Source organism: Castanea sativa, chromosome 8, assembly GCF_040712315.1.
Source record: "Castanea sativa cultivar Marrone di Chiusa Pesio chromosome 8, ASM4071231v1".
Classification (NCBI taxonomy): Eukaryota; Viridiplantae; Streptophyta; class Magnoliopsida; order Fagales; family Fagaceae; genus Castanea; species Castanea sativa.
Window position 1 is genome coordinate 52,372,783 of NC_134020.1, and position 19,110 is coordinate 52,391,892.

The 19,110-nt window shown below is 32.6% G+C and overlaps 1 pseudogene; it reads right to left on the reverse strand.

Moving 5' to 3' along the window:
* Positions 1-255: 255 nt before the first annotated feature.
* On the reverse strand, positions 256-3,572 carry LOC142605712 (uncharacterized; annotated as a pseudogene).
* Positions 3,573-19,110: the final 15,538 nt, after the last annotated feature.

A 19,110-nucleotide genomic window follows, 5' to 3' on the forward strand; every position in this document is an offset into this window, starting at 1 on the left:
AAAAACATAGTAGGGATCCTAATAGCTTAACATCTTTCACTGAGCAGTGTTCTTAACCTTAGTTTTAGTTGCTAATCTAGCTCTTACAGAAGTAATACCTTTCGTAAACTCCACTTCACCTCTCATTGCCTCTCATTTCAGCATTGAGAACGCTTCTATTTTTTTATCCCTCTAGATTTGATAAATTGTAGCTTTACAAGCCAACTTAGTTGCTGATACTTATAAATGACTACTTGTCACTATTTGCTTGATTGAAAGCCTTTTTTTTTTATAATGTGCAATGCATTACTTAAAAACTGGAAATACAAGGGGGATAATCATCCTTACAAGCAGCCAACAAGGCAAGGGGAAGATTATCCTTATTGAAGAAAAAAGAGATCCTAGAGAAAACAACAAACCTAGCTGCTCTTTACAATGCTGGGATTGAGATCTTTGACCACTGCATGCATAACTTGTAAGAGATTTGACATTTATACTCTTTGCCTTCTTTGTTGACGGCGGTAATTTGGAGGTTTTATGGGGACAAAACTATCAGTAAGATATAGAATTCCACTGTTACAAAGAAGCCAATTGCGTATCCAATTCCCACTCCTTCCCATGAGAACCATGTTTCCTTATTTTCAACCCTTGGTGGTTTTGTTGGTGACAACTTTTCTAGACATGGCACTCGAATTTGCATTCCGCACAAACCACTGTTGTTCGCATAAAAACTTGGATCATCCATTGTATCCATTTGGCTACCAATTGGAATCTTACCAGTGAGCTTGTTGTTACTAACATCCAGAATTGTTAGTTGTTGCAATTTTGCTAGTGATTGCGGAATTGAGCCTGATAAATTATTGTGTGATAAGTCCAAACTCTCTAGGTTCTCTAAACAACCAAGACTTGTTGGTAACCTCCCATAAAGGTTGTTGTGTGAGATGTTGAGAACCTTTAGAGCTTTCAAGGTGCCCAAGGAAGCTGGAATTTCACCAGAAAGTTGGTTCATTGATAAGTCTAACAAATAGTAGATCTCGAGTCTACCCAATGATAGATCTTGCTTTGACTTCTTCCAAATCACAGTCACATCATCAATGTTGCCTTGCTGCGTCCGTTCGATACAATCAACACTATCACCACATGTAGAATAAGTACGTGGAGGTTCCATGGTTGTTCTAATCATAGCAACAAGATTTCCAAAATTTGCAGGGATTTCTCCAAAAAGATAATTGTATGAAAGATCAAGAATTTGGAGATTAGTAAGATTGGAAATACAATTAGGGATTGAACCATGGAGAGAGTTGTTTCGTAAAATTAGGGTACGAAGGGTGGGGATTTGGAAGATAAAGTTTGGCAATTCACCAGTAATTTTGTTGTCACGTATGTCTAGGTATTCAAGGTTGCTCAAATTAATAAGGTTTCTGGACAGATTGCCAGAAAAATTATTTTTGCCCAATGCAAGAATTTCAGTTAAATTGGAAAAGTTTGTTGGAATCTCACCTGAGAATTCATTTGAAGATAAATCAATGAATTCGAGGTACTTATTTGACCTAAAATCTGGCAAAGTGTTGCCAGAAAATTTGTTGTTTGACAAACATAATGATGAGAGTGCATGAATATTGACGATGGATGCCGGAAGCTTCCCCGAAAAATTGTTGTCATCCAAATCAAGAAATCTGAGTGCAGTGGCATTACCAATGTTGCTTGGTAGTTCTCCATGAAATTTGTTATGAGATAAGGAAAGAATAATCAAATTGTCAGAGTTGAAGAGAAAAGGTGGGAGAGAACCTGTGAGACTGTTATTTGACAGATTTATAATTTCAACTTCCATTTCAGCACGCCATTGCGGGAACGTTCCTTCTAGTTGGTTCTCACTCAAGTCCAAAGTTTTGAGAGTCTTCTGTGCAGAAATCCAATTTGGAATTTCTCCTACGAGATGATTGCCTCCAAGCATAAGAATCTTCAAGCCCTTGATATTGGACAGCCCGGATGGAATTTCTCCAACAAGCTTGTTATTGTCCAATTGAAGTGTCTCCAACTTCGTTAATTTCAGTATGGATGATGGGATTCTACCTGTCAAGCTGTTGTTGCTCAAGGCCAAACAAGTTATGTTAGATAGATTGCCAATATCAGCAGGAATTTCCATTGACAGTGAATTATCATTCAATTCCAATATCTTCAATCCCTTCAAATTCATAATTGATGAAGACGGAATTTTACCAAAGAAGTGGTTATTAGCAAGAGACAATTGATGTAGCTTTGTCAAATTCCATATCCCCTTAGGAATCTCATTTTCCATATTAAAAATAAAATCCAAATTCAATACCCTTAAATTTTGAAGAGATGCTACTTCTTCACTTAGAGTACCCTGGAATGAATTATAACTCAAATCAAGATATTGAAGATACCTCAAGTGAAAAAGTTGAGAGGGAATGGAGCCATTGAAGCTATTAGTATTCAAATCAAGATGAACTAATTTGGTCAAATTACCAAAGCCATCACGTGGCAATTCTCCCTGGAATGAATTGTAACTCAAATCAAGATATTGAAGATACCTCAAGTGAAAAATTTGAGAGAGAATGAAGTCATTGAAGAAATTAAGACCCAAATCAAGATGAATTAATTTGGTCAAATTGCCAAATCTATCAAGTGGTAATTCTCCCTGGAATGAATTGTCTCTCAGATCAAGATATTGAAGATACCTCAAGTGAAAAAGTTGAGAGGGAATGGAGCCATTGAAGAAATTAAGACCCAAATCAAGATGAATTAATTTGGTCAAATTGCCAAATCTATCAAGTGGTAATTCTCCCTGGAATGAATTCTCTCTCAGATCAAGATATTGAAGATACCTCAAGTGAAAAAGTTGAGAGGGAATGGAGCCATTGAAGCTATTACTTTTCAAATCAAGATGAACTAATTTGGTCAAATTGCCAAAGCCATCACGTGGCAATTCTCCTTGTATTGAATTGTTGGACAAGTCAAGGTGCATCAAGCTTCTAAAGTGAAAGAGCGGTGTCAAGATGGTGGAAGGCAACCACACTATCTCCTGTGAAGGCAACCACACTGTCTCCTGTGAATGCAACATGATATCGTCCAAATATAGAGCTAGCACAGTCATGGAACCAAAGCGAGAACTACAAAGGACCCCATCCCAATGGCAACAATCTGAGCTGGAATTCCATGAGTCTAACCGATACAATTCGCTTTCTGTTGAAGAAGTAGCATTGATGATGGAGGCTTTAAAGTGGAGAAGGGCTTGTTTTTGATGTTCAGGGCAAGAGAGAGAAGTGGCGACGAAGGTGAGAAGTACAGGTAGTAGCAGTGGTAGTAGTAGGCTGAGTTTGGCCATTGTTGAGTGTTTTTCTTTCTTTGTTGGACTTGGAAGTTGGGGGAGAAGTGCTCCTGCTTAGCTGTGGGTGTCGAATAAATATAGTAGTGATCGTGGACTAAGTCAAGTCAAGTCAACAATTAGTCCATGAATGAAGCCCCAAAGGTCCACAAGCAATTACCGCGTGACAGCTGGAAGATATGATGGTTTGGCTTGTGATCTACTTCCGGTTCAAGAAAGATGCTAGGCATGACACTTTCTGCTCTATCTCTTGTCATCTTCCAATAAATTGCTCCTTTATTTCTCTGTCTCTTGTTAGTACACTGTGTATTTCAGTATTAACTCCTTTAGCAGACTCCTCCAGCTGCATGCCATCATTTAGAATTATATTTGATCTTTTTTTTAATCTATTTTTATATATTAATCGATTAATCCACTAATTTATCTTAATGATTAAGAGAGAAAAGCTCATGGGTTGATCTAAGCTAGAAGTTGTGATAACTTCTAATTAATCCAGGTAGTTTTAATTTGATCCAATATTGACCTTAATCTATGAAGTCAAACCCAAACTCAATTATGTAGCCAATACAGACCAAAGAATAAAAAATCAGACCCAACTTCACGTTCACGCTTGAATACTTTTCAGCCTTGCATTATTGTAACTCTTGACCATCTTTGGCATTGTGCAACCAAACAGTTTTTACTTTATCTTCCTTTTAAGAACTTTACATGCAATTGTCTACATGGTCTCTTGTTGACTGGCCAAGCTTGTTTGCAGCGACGGACCCACAGCTACACGAAGGGGCCTTGGGCCCATGGCCCCCCTTGAATTTCTTGTTTCTTTATTTTCGAGAGAGGATTTATTATTTATATTCCCCAAAAATGTAAAGTTATTCCCCTAAATAATATATATATATATATAAAAGTTTTTTTTTAAAACCCATCTTTTATTTTTATTTTTTATAAGATGTGAATTTTGAAAATATGGCATATTTGGTAGCAGTGTTTTAGTATTATTGTTCAGTTTTCAGTGTTGTAGAAATATGTGTTTGAGTGTTATAGAAATATATGTCAAAAGTGTTATTGTTGTTTAAATATTGAAAATTCTTGTTTAAAAACGGGTGCCAAACAACCCCTATGGTTAGATTACATGTGCTTGTTATATTCTTTTTGCTTATAAGATTTCAAAAATATTATAGATCAATAACTATGTCAATAAAGTCATATTTAGATTTTAAGCTTTTGTGATAAAGATTTATACATAAAAAATAAGTTTATTAATCGAATAATAAATAACACCTGATTGAAACGAAATTTGGTATGTATGTTAAGAACATATAGAAAATGCAATCTAATTATTAAATTTTCAAAATTTATATTCAATTAAAAAAAATAAGGAGAGTATAAAGAATTTCTTGTTCAAAAAATATGTGAAAGAACCCAATAAAAAAAAAGGTTAGGCGTCACAATTATGTGACTGATTGTAAGACTAAATATGCCAGTAAGGTGTGTTGTTTTTAATTATTAATTATTAATTTTTTCTATTGGTATTTTTAGAAATGGTTTTTTTTTTTCTTTATTCAAATGACTTTTGTTGTTAAGTTGTTTGTGATCCAAAGTTAAAAGATTGATTCTTTTTAATTATTTATCCTTGGTAATATTAATCAGTTTTTTAATTCCAAACTATTAAATATATAAATAGATAATATATATAGAAATTTATTTGTTTGGTAATTTATGGGAAATATAACTATAAAATTTGACTTTTTCAAAAGAAAAATACAAATAATCACAAAGTTATTTTGTGTGTTTTCTTTTATTTATTTATTATTTTTTATGGGATGTATTTTCTTTAATTGATTGGTCAAAGAAATTTATTTAGAATAATGCTACAATTACTATAAAATTTAATATATAGGATTTACAAAAAAGATGTATCAATTTTTAAAACATAATAAAAAAGTATTATATTTTATATGTAGCGCCAATTATATTTATTATTACATTCATTTGTAAATATTTTGTAATGAAGTTGGAAGTAGGTTTGGTTTTTTTTAATTTATTTATTATGTTATTGATGTGGTAGTAATCACGTTTATTGCCACATCAATTTGTAATTTTTTTTTAAAGAGCAAAAATTAAGCATGTTCCCCGATTAAACTCAAGTATTGATCAATAAAATACAAACATCGTTATATTTTTCAAAGACAATTAATTTCAATATAACTATGTGTATGAATTTAATTGGGGAACTATATGTATTACTTTTTTATTTTATTTATTTATTTATGATATGAACCATATGTATTACTTAAGTAACTATATCTAAAGTTTACCCTTTGTAAAACTAGTAGTAGCTTGAACAATTTTCTTGTTGATATTTTGCATTTTTATCCTTTTTTATATATTTTTTTATTTTAAGTTACACAAGTTAATTAAGATCCTAATTTTGTCTCTGCTTGTTCAGCAATTCTAGGACAACAACTTTTTTTTTTGTTACAATTTTGCCAAAATTTTAATATGATAAATTGAGAGTTGTTGCCTATCACTTCCACATGGATTATCATTATTTTTTCTTCACCATCCATAAATTACTACATCAAAGTTGTGATAAAAAAAAAATAGTGATTCTAGATTTTCTTATCTTTGTTTGTAAATCATCTTATTCAATGGAGTTTGGCTTTCCTCTAGTCTTTTTGTACATTAGAGATGACACAGGACTAACACTCAGCATAAAATATAGCTATGGGCCAATCTTGTCTCTTGTGCGCAAGATGGAAGCCTTATTCTGTTTAATAAACACTTTACATTTTATATTCTTTTTGGATAATTCAAATGAAATTTTCTACATTGGCTCTTGATGCTTGTGCATTTAAATAAGCTTGTTTCTAATGTTGTAAAATAGTAGAAGCTCAAATTACCAAGATTGATTGTGAAAATATTTTAGGCTTGAGAAAAATCTCCAAACTAATCAATAGGAACGAAAAAAATAAATCCAAAAGAAAATAGATACAAAACACTAAGAATTTACGTAGTTCGGCAATAGCCTACATCTACGGGAGGCGACGAACAAATTTCACTATAACAAATTTGGGATAATACAAATTGGTGTAAAGACATTCTCACAAACCCAAATCCCAAATACACCCAAATAACTCTCTCTCATAAGTACAAAACCAAAGAACCAAATACAAACCAAAGAACCAATGGTTCACAGATACCAAATACCCAATACCATATACGAATTGCACACAAACCAAAGAGAGAGCCATAAATCAAATCCAAAAGTTGCAATGGACCAAGAGAGAGCAAATCACCAAACCGCAAAACCAAAACCAAATGGCAACAAACCTCTCTCACTATTCGAAATTGCAATCCACAAATATCAAATAGCCAAATGAAGAGAGAGCCTTTTTCTCACACACTCTCATCTTTCTTTTTTTGTAGCAGCACTATGCTTATATAGGAGACTTGAGTCGGCTAGTATATCCAAATCCAAGAAGGACTAGACTTCTTTTCCACAAAAAAAAAGAGAATCGCTCCTATTCCAAATTGAACTGGTAGACAAGACCTTTAATAAAGCTTGATAACTTCAAACAACAGTAACCTAAATTATCCAAATCCAAGAAGGAGTCGAACTCCTAATTCAAGCCATATTCTACATCTAACTCATCTAGTTTGCTTAAAATTAATTTTTTGTCCCTCCAAGTGTGAGTTTGGATAGCGGCAGGAGTGGCGTTTTGCGTGTCTGCATTTTTTTGGCTGGATCTTGTGCACTGTTTACGGGACTCACAAATATGGAATTTAGCAAACTTTTCTTTAAAATTGGGTCCCACAGCACTATTCACCTATTTAAAAATTATTTTATTACAGTGTTTTTAGCAATAAATTTTTAATTTTTAACCATAAGTAATATCCAAAGACCCTTAATCCTTACTTCCAATCTCAACCTAAATCTCCCTGTCAACGTCCCTTTCGCCCCTTTCTCTCACTCCGATAAGCTTGGCCGTATCGCCGACTGGACCCGCATCAACTTCAACAACTAGAACCAGAACCGCTCCAAGAACCCTTCCGATTCCATCTTCAACTTCTCCAACGACGACTCCTTCCCTTCCCCCGGTGCCACCAATGACGACTCCTCCTTCCGTCTCGTCGACAGCAAGCCGCCACCTAAGTTCAAGTTCGGCTCAAAGTGGAGGTTCCAGCAACAGCGCTAGCTCCCTCAACGCCACGACGAGGAAGTCGAAGCCAAAATGCACGAGGCAGAGAAGGAACGCGCTTGCCGCGATCATCACTACAATAATAACCGCTCCAACACCAACAACATGATGCGCTGAGAGCCATTGAAATCCTCCGTCGACATCCAACCCGAATGGAACATGCTTGTTCTTATTTTTATTAAATTTTTAACTCATATTTTTTCTTTTGCTAAAATTGAGAAATAAATATTTCAAATTATAATCTGATGTGGCATGAGTGATGAGTGTTACAACGAATTTTTAATAATATTTTAATCCCTCCGTTAGTCACCTTAGTTATTTCCATCTGTGGACTGACGGAAAAGACTAAAATAACACACGTTAATTGGTTTAGGGACTAAAAGTGGTGAAATGAAAATGTAGGGACCAAAATGGAAAAAGCCAAAATGTAAAGACTAAAAGTGCATTTACGCCTAAAAGTTTTGTACGAAACAAAAAGTAGAAAAAAAGAAAAATAAAAACAAGGTACTCAACTTTGTTAAGATCGAGTACTATAAAGAAGTACTCGATTTCCGCAATATCGAGTACCACATTGTTTTTTAATCCCTTAAATTCTAGTGTCAGTAGTGCCACGCTGGTGACTCACCTAAGAACTCGAGTTCACTGAACTCAAGTACTATTTAGAACTCGATTTTGTGAAACTTGAGTACTAAGAAAGTGGTAGATTGCTAAATATTTTCAAAACAATGCTAGTTTGCCACAATTTTGCCAAAACGTGGTATTTGGCTATTTTCACCCCAATCCCTAAGTTGGTTTGTTTGAAAAGAGGATCTTGATACGTTAAAAGAATGGTATGTGATCACGTCAATTAATAAGTGGGTCTACATTAGACTCTAAAGGGATTTTAATGGGCTCTGAAATCCCAGTAGTTAGGATATTTCACTCATAATTAGGGATGGCAATGGGGCGGGGTGGGGCGGGGCCGAAGGATGGGATCTTCGCCCCCGTCCCCCCCCCCCACCCCACCCCGCATGACGGGAAAAATTTATTGCCCCATCCCTACCCCTTAAGGCCCCGCGAAGCCCCGCCCTACATCGTAAAACTTTATTTTTTGTTAATTTTCCCTATAACTATTACCATTTTTTCAAATAAAATGACATGTTTCAATATTAAAAATATACTTGAAATTATAAATAAATTTATCCTATCAAATCAAACTAATTTTTAGCAAAAACTAAATAATATTATCTAAATGTTTAACAACACAATGTCACAACAAAAATCTCATAGTATGACACAAAAATCTCATATTATGTTAATGATGAAAAGTAAGTTGAGAAAGACATATGAATCATGAATGAAAAGACAAAAAAAAAGAGTTAAAATTGGTAACTTATTTCCAACTTTGCTTGAGAGAAAAAAGAGGTATAACCATGTTAGGTAGAATAAAATAAACTAATGATATTTTTGTTTAAATAGTAGGATTTTAGAGTATGAAAAAATTACAACTTAATTCTTATTAACGCGGGGATGGGGCAGAGTGGGGCGGGGTGAGGCGGGGTGGGTCTAAAAGGTGTAAACCCATCCCCGCCCCGCCCCGTGGTGCGGGTCTAAAATCTCACCCTATCCCCGCCCCATCACCTTTGCGAGGCGGGAAAAACCCGCACGGGGCGAAGCGAGGAAGGGCGGGTCAAGCGGGGCGGGGAAAAATTGCCATCCCTACTCATAATCACATTCCTTCCTATGGCTCCATAAGCTCATTAAGTTGGATATCTTAATTTTCATTTTTTTAAAAAATATTTACTTCTTTTTTGTCATTGATAGATGGGAGAGAGAAATTTGAATCAAGTATTTTTTTTATTGAAAACATCTAAAAATGTTGACTAGTTGAATTATAAAAGTCTTGGCAGAAAAAATATCTTCATTCTTGTTTCCTTTATAATGTATCATTTTCTTTGTTAATAAACTAGTTGTGATCTTTAATAAATGGCAGTAATAAATGCCAAATGCATAGAAACTATAGCAACTAGCTCATTAAGAAGGATTTTGTTAGTGAGTGTTCTTAGAGTATTTGTTAATAGACTATTTTTAAAAAGTTTTAATACGGCCACTTTCATGAGAAAATATAAGAACACTGTCAAAAAAGTTAATTACATTTTTTTTTAATAATTTTTTTTAAATAGTTCTTAAACCAATATCCTTAAGCATTCGTTAACTTTTTGCCAAAAAGAAATCAAATTAACCAAAAAGCAACAACACTAAAATAAAGAGAAAAAAGCCTCACTGGCTACTAAACTACAACATAAAACAACAATTTAACAATAAAAAATTAACATAGAAGGGATCCTAACAGCATAACATCCTTCACTGAACAATGTTCTTAACCTCAGTTTTAGCTGCTAATTTGACCACTTATAGAAGTAATAGTTTTCATAAACTCCACTTCACCTCCTATTTCAGCATTGAGAACGCTTTTATTTTTATTTTTTATCCCTCCAGATATGAACTAATTTGGTCAAATTGTCAAAGCCATCACGTGGCAATTCTCCTCGTATTAGATTGATGGACAAGCTCGTGGAGGTGCATCCATGAAGCTTCTAATCATGTGAAAGAGCGGTGTCAAGATGGTTGAAGGCAGCCACAGTGAATACCACGTGATATTGCTCAAATATAGAGCTAGCACAGTCTTGGAACCAAAGTGAGAACTACAAATGACCCTAATCCAGTGGCAACAATCTAAGCTGGAATTCCATGAATCTAACCGTTTCAAAGTGCTTTTTGTTGAAGCTGTAGCATTGATGATGGAACATACGAAATAGTAGGAATTCAAATAGTATTTTTGTTTTTTTAAAATACCAAACAATTCAAATACTTGGCTTCATTTAAAATTTTTTATTTTTATTTTTTATAGCTTGGAACATACGAAATAATAGGAATTGTGTTATTATGCGTTTTAAAAAAAATGTTATCTTTTGAGAATGTGAAGGAAAGCCTATTGTAGCTATGGTGAAGAAGAGATGACAATAATGAATGCTGAATGCATAGAAACTATATCAACTAGCAGTAAAGTTGTCCACTACTGTCCATATGTTATCATCTCATCAAATAAAGTAGTAAATGGTTAGTAGAAGTTTCTTTCAAAAGAATTAATACACTGACTCGTCTCTTTCGATGGAATCAGTTTAGTTCAATTTTGGTAACTTCTTTTTCAGTAAAATAATTTTTTTTTTAAAATGGAGAAGTGTGTTTTGACAAGATTCGAAATGGCTGATATGCATGCATGCATGCAGCAGCAGCAGCATATCTCCATGGATCATATAAACAAAGCTTTTGGTAAAATCCTTTCAGGGATGTGGTCATGTATTATTGTGCTTAATTTTTGCAAGTTTTCTTTGTCAGACACTCATAGTTTTTCAATTTTAGTAGAAACACACAATATGATCTAGTATATAAATTAAATTTATAAACTAAATAACATATTAGATATTTTGTACTTCCACTTAAACATCTGTCTGACAGTCTAATTGTGTGAACAAACTTTTTAGTCTTTTTTAATTAACAAATCAAAGGGTGTTGAAGGTGGAATAAAATTATAAAAATCCTTTGGTTGTTCTAATTTGAGTATTCACACCACACATACTGTTTTTTTCCTCTCCATATAATATATTTAAAATTTAAAATGAAAAAAAAAAAATCAAATACATGATATAAAGTAGATGGTGGAATATAGAATGTAACAAAGAGTGAGACAAAGAAATTTTATGAGTAATGGTGGGATCACAATTTTTGCCACAACTTGCTCACATGGCATGTCGCGAGTACTGAAATAAAAATAATATGTTCACAACTCTATCACTCACGACTTGCCACGTGAGCAAATTGTGGCAAAAAATATAGTTCTAGCATTTTCCAAATTTTATTGGGAAAAATGATAATGACATTCACATAATCATAATCTTGTTTATGACTGGGTAGGGGGCGAAATTTCTTTATAAAATTTCCATCTATAATATCTTCTTGTTGAACTTAGAATTAGAAAGTTTGAATTTAAGGGTTGGGAAGAGTACTGGGCTAGTTGTGGCTAGTCAAGTCAATTAAACGGTTGATAAGTCCCCAAGACAAGTGGCCAGAGCCTGGAAGCCAATTTCTCGTTGTTTGGTTGTGCGATGTGATCTCGTTGTTTGGTTTTTCAAACACGCGTGTTTGAAAAACCAAAAAACTATACCGATCCCAATCTGCAATATAGTTATGTTTCTTTGTTCTTTAGTTCTTGGACGTGGATTGAATTGGATGGTTATGAAAACTAGGCTGGGAGAAGGAGAGAAAAAAAGGGCAAAGACTTGACTCAGCGGCTATAGAAATTAAGAAACTTGACTTACACAAAATGTGATAAAAAATTTAATATATCAACATTACCAAAAAAACTATACCAATCCTGATCTGCAACATGGCTGAGTTTAGTGACTTTCGCTATTGTTACGTTTCTTTCTTCTTTAATTGTTGGATGTGGATTTAATTGGATGGTTATGAAAATTAGGCTGGGACTGGAAGAAAAAAAAAAAAAAAAAAAAAAAAAAAAAACAAAGAATTGACTTAGTGGCGGATTTAGAAACTTAAATTACACAAAATGTAATAAAATAAATAACTTAATATATCAACGTCACCGAAAAAAAAAAAAAAAAAAAAAAAAAAAAAAAAATATACCAATCCCATTCTGCAACATGGTTGAGTTGCAGACCGACGTGATACTCGGAAAAATTTGACAATTTGTTTTTTTGTTAAGTGAAAAATGAAAATAGTATATAAGATTTATAAGTGTTAGTTCTAAACACTTCTTAAAATTATGTGATTATTTTCTAACAAATAATAATTGATACAATATATTAGATTTTCTAAATTATGCTATTTATATTTGTCATTTGAAAGCATTTTAAATTTTGTAAGTTTTTCTTTTTTTTTTTTTTGGTCTAGGAAACATAATGCATTTCACATTTAATTATTATATAAGGCGAGATATCTTGTAAATAATGTAATGTTTGGTTGGAATTTGTTTTCAGTACTCCTTATAAATGGTTAATCATATATACTTTTTGAATGACCTAAAAATAGCTGATATAAATAAATTCATCACTTAAAATAAGAAAAATATAATTTTATAAGAATTTACGAACATTACACTGAAAAAGTGACATAGATGTTAATGAAGCAGTTCATCTTTCTACACAAACTTCTCCTCCTAAAGCATCACAAAAATAGATTGAAGTGAATTGAATTAACCAAAGTAGACCGAAATAGACACTAATGAAGCGAAATTGTCCAAAGTGGACAAAAGTAGAACAAAATGACCGAAGTGGACCAAAAACACTGAAGTGGACCGAAGTGAACTAAAAGTACCAAACTTGATCAAAATGTCATGCCAACGTAACTTAATTAAAGCGTACCAATAATAAATATTACGCTTCAATTTTTAAATATTATATAGATACGAGTCTCTCTGTCTTTTAAGACTCTTCTTTCGAACCATACAACATTCTATAGCTGCTCAAGTTAGTGGGCTCAAGCCCCGCCAATCAACATGGAATAATTGAGATAAGTACAAAAATGTAATAAAGACTATAAAGGTGTATGAAGAAAGCCAGGTTGCATCAATAATGATGGCTAAATAGGTCCAAATTATGAAAAACTATAGTTATTGAACTAACTAGAACCAAGTATACCATCATATTTCAACAATTTTTTTTTTCTTTAGAAAAAATGTTGAAGAGGGAGATTTGAATCTTAGATGCATCTATTATAATTATTAGGAGTTGTCGATTAAATTATAAAACTCTTGGTATATTTCAACAAAGTATATAAATACCATTCAATGCATATGCTTTTTTACTATCCACTCATTTTTTATAAACCATGTATACCTCGTTTAAACTTTAAACTAAAACTTATTGTTGTATGTACTTCCTCAAATGGAAACATACAATTTCTTTTATACAATAATTATGAAAATCGTTAGATTATTCTATAATAGAAAAACGTGATACTTCATCATTTTCACAGTAATGGTGAATAGATTCGCTACTCTACTAGAGAAAAAAATATCACGTCACTGTACTCTTAGAGTACTAAATAAGTGCATGATAATTACATGCTAGACTTTCCCTTCCATAACCATATTTTTTAAATTACAACTTCAAGTTTTTTCCAAAATGCACTTTGAGGGAACCAAGAATTTTCAAATAGAATTAATGGAACTTGGGCCTAACACGGCCCAAGTTCAAAAATTGAACTTTCATAGCTTTGCGACCATGGCCCAAGCTAAAGCAGCTGCCGTCAGTAGGTGACTGGCTGACTGCTGTATAAATAGTCAGCCCATATGTTATTAGGCTACATGAGCCATACAACCATACAAGTAAGGCAATTAGGTAGTTTCTTTGTAATCAAATTGAAATTTTCAATTTTTTTTACAATGCACACATCACATATGATAATTTTTAAGGACCAAACATACACAATAGTTTTTTTATGAGTGAAAAAGCTTTTCAAATTATAAAAATTAAAAGTAGAATTTAACCCAAATAATATTTTTTCACCCTGTTTTTTTTTTTTTTTTTTTTTTTGAATGATTCAACAATTAAATATGCATAAATAAAGCAGGTACCATAAGCCCATGAATGAAGGCCCAAAGGTCCCAAGCAAGTACAGCGTGACAGCCCCTCATGACAAAAGTGAAAGTAGATAAGGCTCCCTTTGATCCACAAGCAAGTACCATCGGATAGAATCTCTTCGTTTACAGGGACCAACATATCCACATGACCATGAACACGTGGCGAGTATTCACTGATTCTGATAGTGTTTGTTATCTGCTATGTCACAGTCAAATCACCAGAGAGAATCAGAAAATGACCGGCGGGTAACACGCCGAGGACGTGGACTGTCTTCACACGCTTGTCCCACCGCAACAAACAGCTCGGGTAATATTAATAATCTCTCAATATAAGTCCGTCTGAATACCGCTTATTTTGATAAAATTAAAAATTTTTACTGAAAGAACTGTAGATAAAGGTAAAAGTTAGTTAAAATAGTATATTGGAACCTATAAATAGTACCAAAAAGTACAATAAGACCAATAAATAATAATAAAAATAAAATAAATAGTAAAATAATATATAATTTTAATTACAATCCAAACGCGTGTGTAGTTTCTTTTCTTCACTAGGATTTAATTTTTTTTCATTTTATTATTAATTAATTAAAGTCTTGAATTTTATGAAATTGAGAATATAAAAAAAAATGTGATATTGGTTGATGCCTTATAGTGTTTTTAAGGTAGATATTCAAAAATTCAAATCCTTCATTTTTCGACATCAAATTATCAAAGGATTAAAATTATGAAAATGTTTCAATTTGAAGTTTTTGTTCATATTTGATATTCTGGATTGTCATGAAGTAGAGAAAAAGCAAAAAAATTGTTGATAGTAACTACTTTTGAGTTTCAATTCGGCAAAATGATTTTTTTTTTATTTAAATTTTCTCTTTCCCATTGCAAACTCTAATTTTATTTGAATACAAATATGATTTCAACTCCTTAATCCTTACCCAATGACTACCAAATTAATTTATATGCAAATCAAATGTGAAATGTGAAATGTGAAATGTTCAATTTTAATCAATAATTAATGTAAGAAATTGTTATCTATCTATCTACACTACTAATAACAGGATTCCATATTTGGATTTCAATATTTTGAGTACTAAGTTATCCTCACATAAAATTTTAAACTCTCTAAAACCCCTATCTTTTATTTATATAATTTTAAATTAAAAAATACAAACTGATTAAAAGAGTAATTTTTTTTTTTTAAAGTTCCTAAGTTTTAAGTTTTTTCCTTTCTCTTCTCCAATATGAATTACCACTTTTTATTTTAAATTTAAATTTTCAAACTTTTATTAACTCTCACGTAAAGAAAAATCCTAAAAATTAGGACACTATTTTAATCTCACTTTTCAATATTATGATACTAAACCAAAAATTAAAAACAAAAAAGAGCCTCATCGCGGTAGTTTCTTAAAAAAAAATGATGTTAATAATGATAAGTCCAAATAAAAACTTGTCAACTCAACTATTATGAAAATTACTATATTAAACTTTTTTTTTTATAACGTTACTATATTAAACTTGTTTTGTCTTCTCCATTACTTTAAAAAAAAAAATTAAACTCATCTAGTCATCCCCAATTGATATTCGAGTTTTGGAATCACACGTGGTCTTGTGATTTTATATTCTTCTGCTAATTATTATTATTGGTCTCATGGGGTTTCTGCTCTTAAAACAAATATATAAAAATACTTTAAAATAAATGCCAAAACAAAACTCTTAGTTCATCAGCAGCGGATAGGAGATATCCCAAATTGAAGCCCATTTTACAATTCTAAGCCCAAAAGACCACTCCATTAGAAGTTGTAAAATACAATTATTGCAAAATATATATATATATACACAATTGAGTTATAGTGCGATTCTATTTAGAATCGCACTATAGCTCAATGGGAAAAACAAAAAATATTTTTTAATCGGTTTGGTCTTCTCTCTCCTCTCTCTGCAGATCATAATTTTCATTATCTTTCTCTCTCTTTCTTTCTACTCTCTCTCTTCCTGCTCTCTCTTCTTCAACGGTGTGGAGGCAACGGCGTGGAGGCTCGATCAACTTCTGTGGTAGAGGCGTGGAGGGCAACGGCGTGGAGGCTCGATCAACTTCTGTGGTGGAGGCGTGGAGGTTGTCAGTTTGTTCATTGGTTTCCGGCATGGATTTGTTCATTGGTTTCCGGCGTTTGGGTCGGATTTGGTTAGCGTTTGGGTCAGACTAAGAAAACGGTGGAGATCGGTGTGGGTTTTGACGAGATTAGCGTGGCGGAGATCGGTGGAGCTGTGGTGGCTGTGGCGTTGTGATCGGCGTGGGTGTTAATGGTTTTTTTTTTTCCTTGGGTTTGCTGGTATATGTGATCGACGTTGTAGTGGCTGTAGTGTTGTGATTGGCGTGATGGTTTTTTTTTTTTTTTTTCCAGTTTTGCCGACCTGGATTGATATGAAGGATGGAGAAGTTGTGTGGAGGAGTTGGGTTGATATGGATGATGGAGGAAGAGTCTGGAAGAAGGTGAAAAGTAAAGTAATGGAGGATTCTAGAAGGTACACGTGTGTGGAGGATAAAATTGGGAAAAACAAAAAAAGGAAAAATATATTTTATTGTGAAGATATATTATTTTAATGAGTAGAATAGAAAAATAAAAGTTGGAATATTAGGTGTATTAAAAAATGGTATTGTATAATTGATAAAATAATTTTTTAAGATGGTAAAATATGATAGAATTGAAATAATCAATGATGATGCTCTTATGAATTGTAATAAGAGTAGTTGGACCTCCTTTAAAGTATTAGCCTTGTAGGTACAAATACAACCCACAAAACTTAATATAGAGAAGAATATATATACTAGACAAATACATAACCTCAACCATGTAGGACAAAACAGTCTTTTGCTTCTGCCTGGACTAATTCTTGATGAATAATATATAACACTGACTTGACTTGACTTGTATTGGATGCTTCCATTTGCAAAGTATTCCCATAGTAATTTAATCAGAGAAATAAACAAACAATTACTAAAAAAAATGTATTGGAACTTGTGGTTTGTTAATTTAATCAAATATTAATTTATGTCTAGATTCTAATTGCATATATAGTACACCCCTACAACGGTAAAATCATGAAATTGCGAGACTATATTGAAAAGGAAATAGTTATTTTAGACTACAAATTGATCAAAATACCAGACTTCGACGTAGATTCTTTTGCTTGGCATTGTGATATGAAATTAGATCCTTAATTTCAATTATAAAATTTACATGTTTACTATCTTATTCCAATCAATGGGTACGTCCTTAAATTAAACCAAGCCACGCATATTGTGCATTTGAAATTCAAAAAAAGATATAGTCATGTTTGAACTTTGAATGATGGAGCTCAAATGTCATAATCAGAATAAATAAATAGATATAAAAATTTGGCAAAAAATTCAAAACAAATTAATGCTCAAGAGCCATGTAATTAAAGTAACAGCACCATAACTTGCTCTCATTTATTAGGAGAATGAGAATCAATACCATTTTTATTACTTTAACTATCGAATTGTACCACTGTGCACCCTTGATGTGATAGTCACTCCATAAGTATTTGATGTGGGGGGCAAGGACTGCAGTTCAAGTCTCTAGAAAAGAGTTTCACACACACACTTATGTGGCGTTTGGTATGGGGGAATGTTTTAGGATTCCCAGGAATGTTTAAAGATTCCTATGTTTGGTTGCAAATTACGCTTGGGAATCAGATGCCAGGGGAATCTGGATTCCCCTCTTAAACCCCTCCTAGTGGGAATGTGGATTCCCTTTAAAACAGGTAGGAATCCAGATTCCCAAGCTTAAAAGAAATTATATTTTTTATAAATTGAAAATTTTAACCCTTTTTCCTTATCATTTAAGCAATTAAGATAAACTATAAACAAATTATCAATATCTTCTCTTTTGTCTTTATCTTTTCCCGCCAAAACAATATAAGGATAAACAACCTTGTTAATATATATTTTAACAAGGTTCTATTTAGATTTTACGTGTGAAAAAAAAAGTTTGAAGGAGACTCTCCATTATTGCCAGGTATTCAGTTTTACTTTCTTTTTTTTTTTTTTTTGAGAAATCACATTTACTGTTGTGTGTATTGTTCAACAAAACTTTAATGAATTTATTTTCATGAGAATTTGTTAATGTTTCTATCCGTATCTCAGATCTTAGTTTTGTGTAGTTTCTAGAAATATAGATCTAATTAGTAGCTTCATGTAGTCTTTTTTTTTTTTTTTTTTGTGGATTTATAGCTTTGTTTCTAGATTCATATGTTACAGTACATGTCAATAATTTGTATCCTCTCTAGTGCTTTTGATTTTTATTTTACAATGATACAAAAAAAGGCGAGGCTCCTAAACTAAGAGAGTCCAGCCTCATTCTGAACAACATTTACAAAAGAAGGACCATCTTGCTAAGTTATGGCAGCCAAATTTCCAGCTCTAGGCATTGAAATTCCAGCTAGATTGCTCCGAAAGGTCCGAAGGGCATCATTTGCAAAAGTGACAAGCCGCCACTGTGAGACAGGCTTTGACTTACTCAAAACTTCAATGCAGGCCTTAGAATTCCCTTCAAACACCATCTGATCTACATTCAATTGTCTAGCCAAACTAACCGCCCAAAGGATTGCTTTTGCTTTTGCTTTTGCTTTAGCTTGGACATGGATGTTGGTTTTTTTTTTTTTTTTTCTTATTTCATAAAAAAAAAGTTTCGAAATCTATGCTCTTAGTTAACTATTAATTTTTCCCAATTTTGTAAGGAAAAAAATTAATGGAAAAGAAAATTTTAAATTTCTAGAAACTTGTTAGGAATTTTTTTTTTAAATTGATTTTTTCTGCCATTTTTTTATACATTTCATAAAAGTAGTGTCAAAATAATTCATTAACAAAGAGGTACCATTAATTAGTTCAAATTAGGTGACACCCTTGTTTACCTGTCGATTGA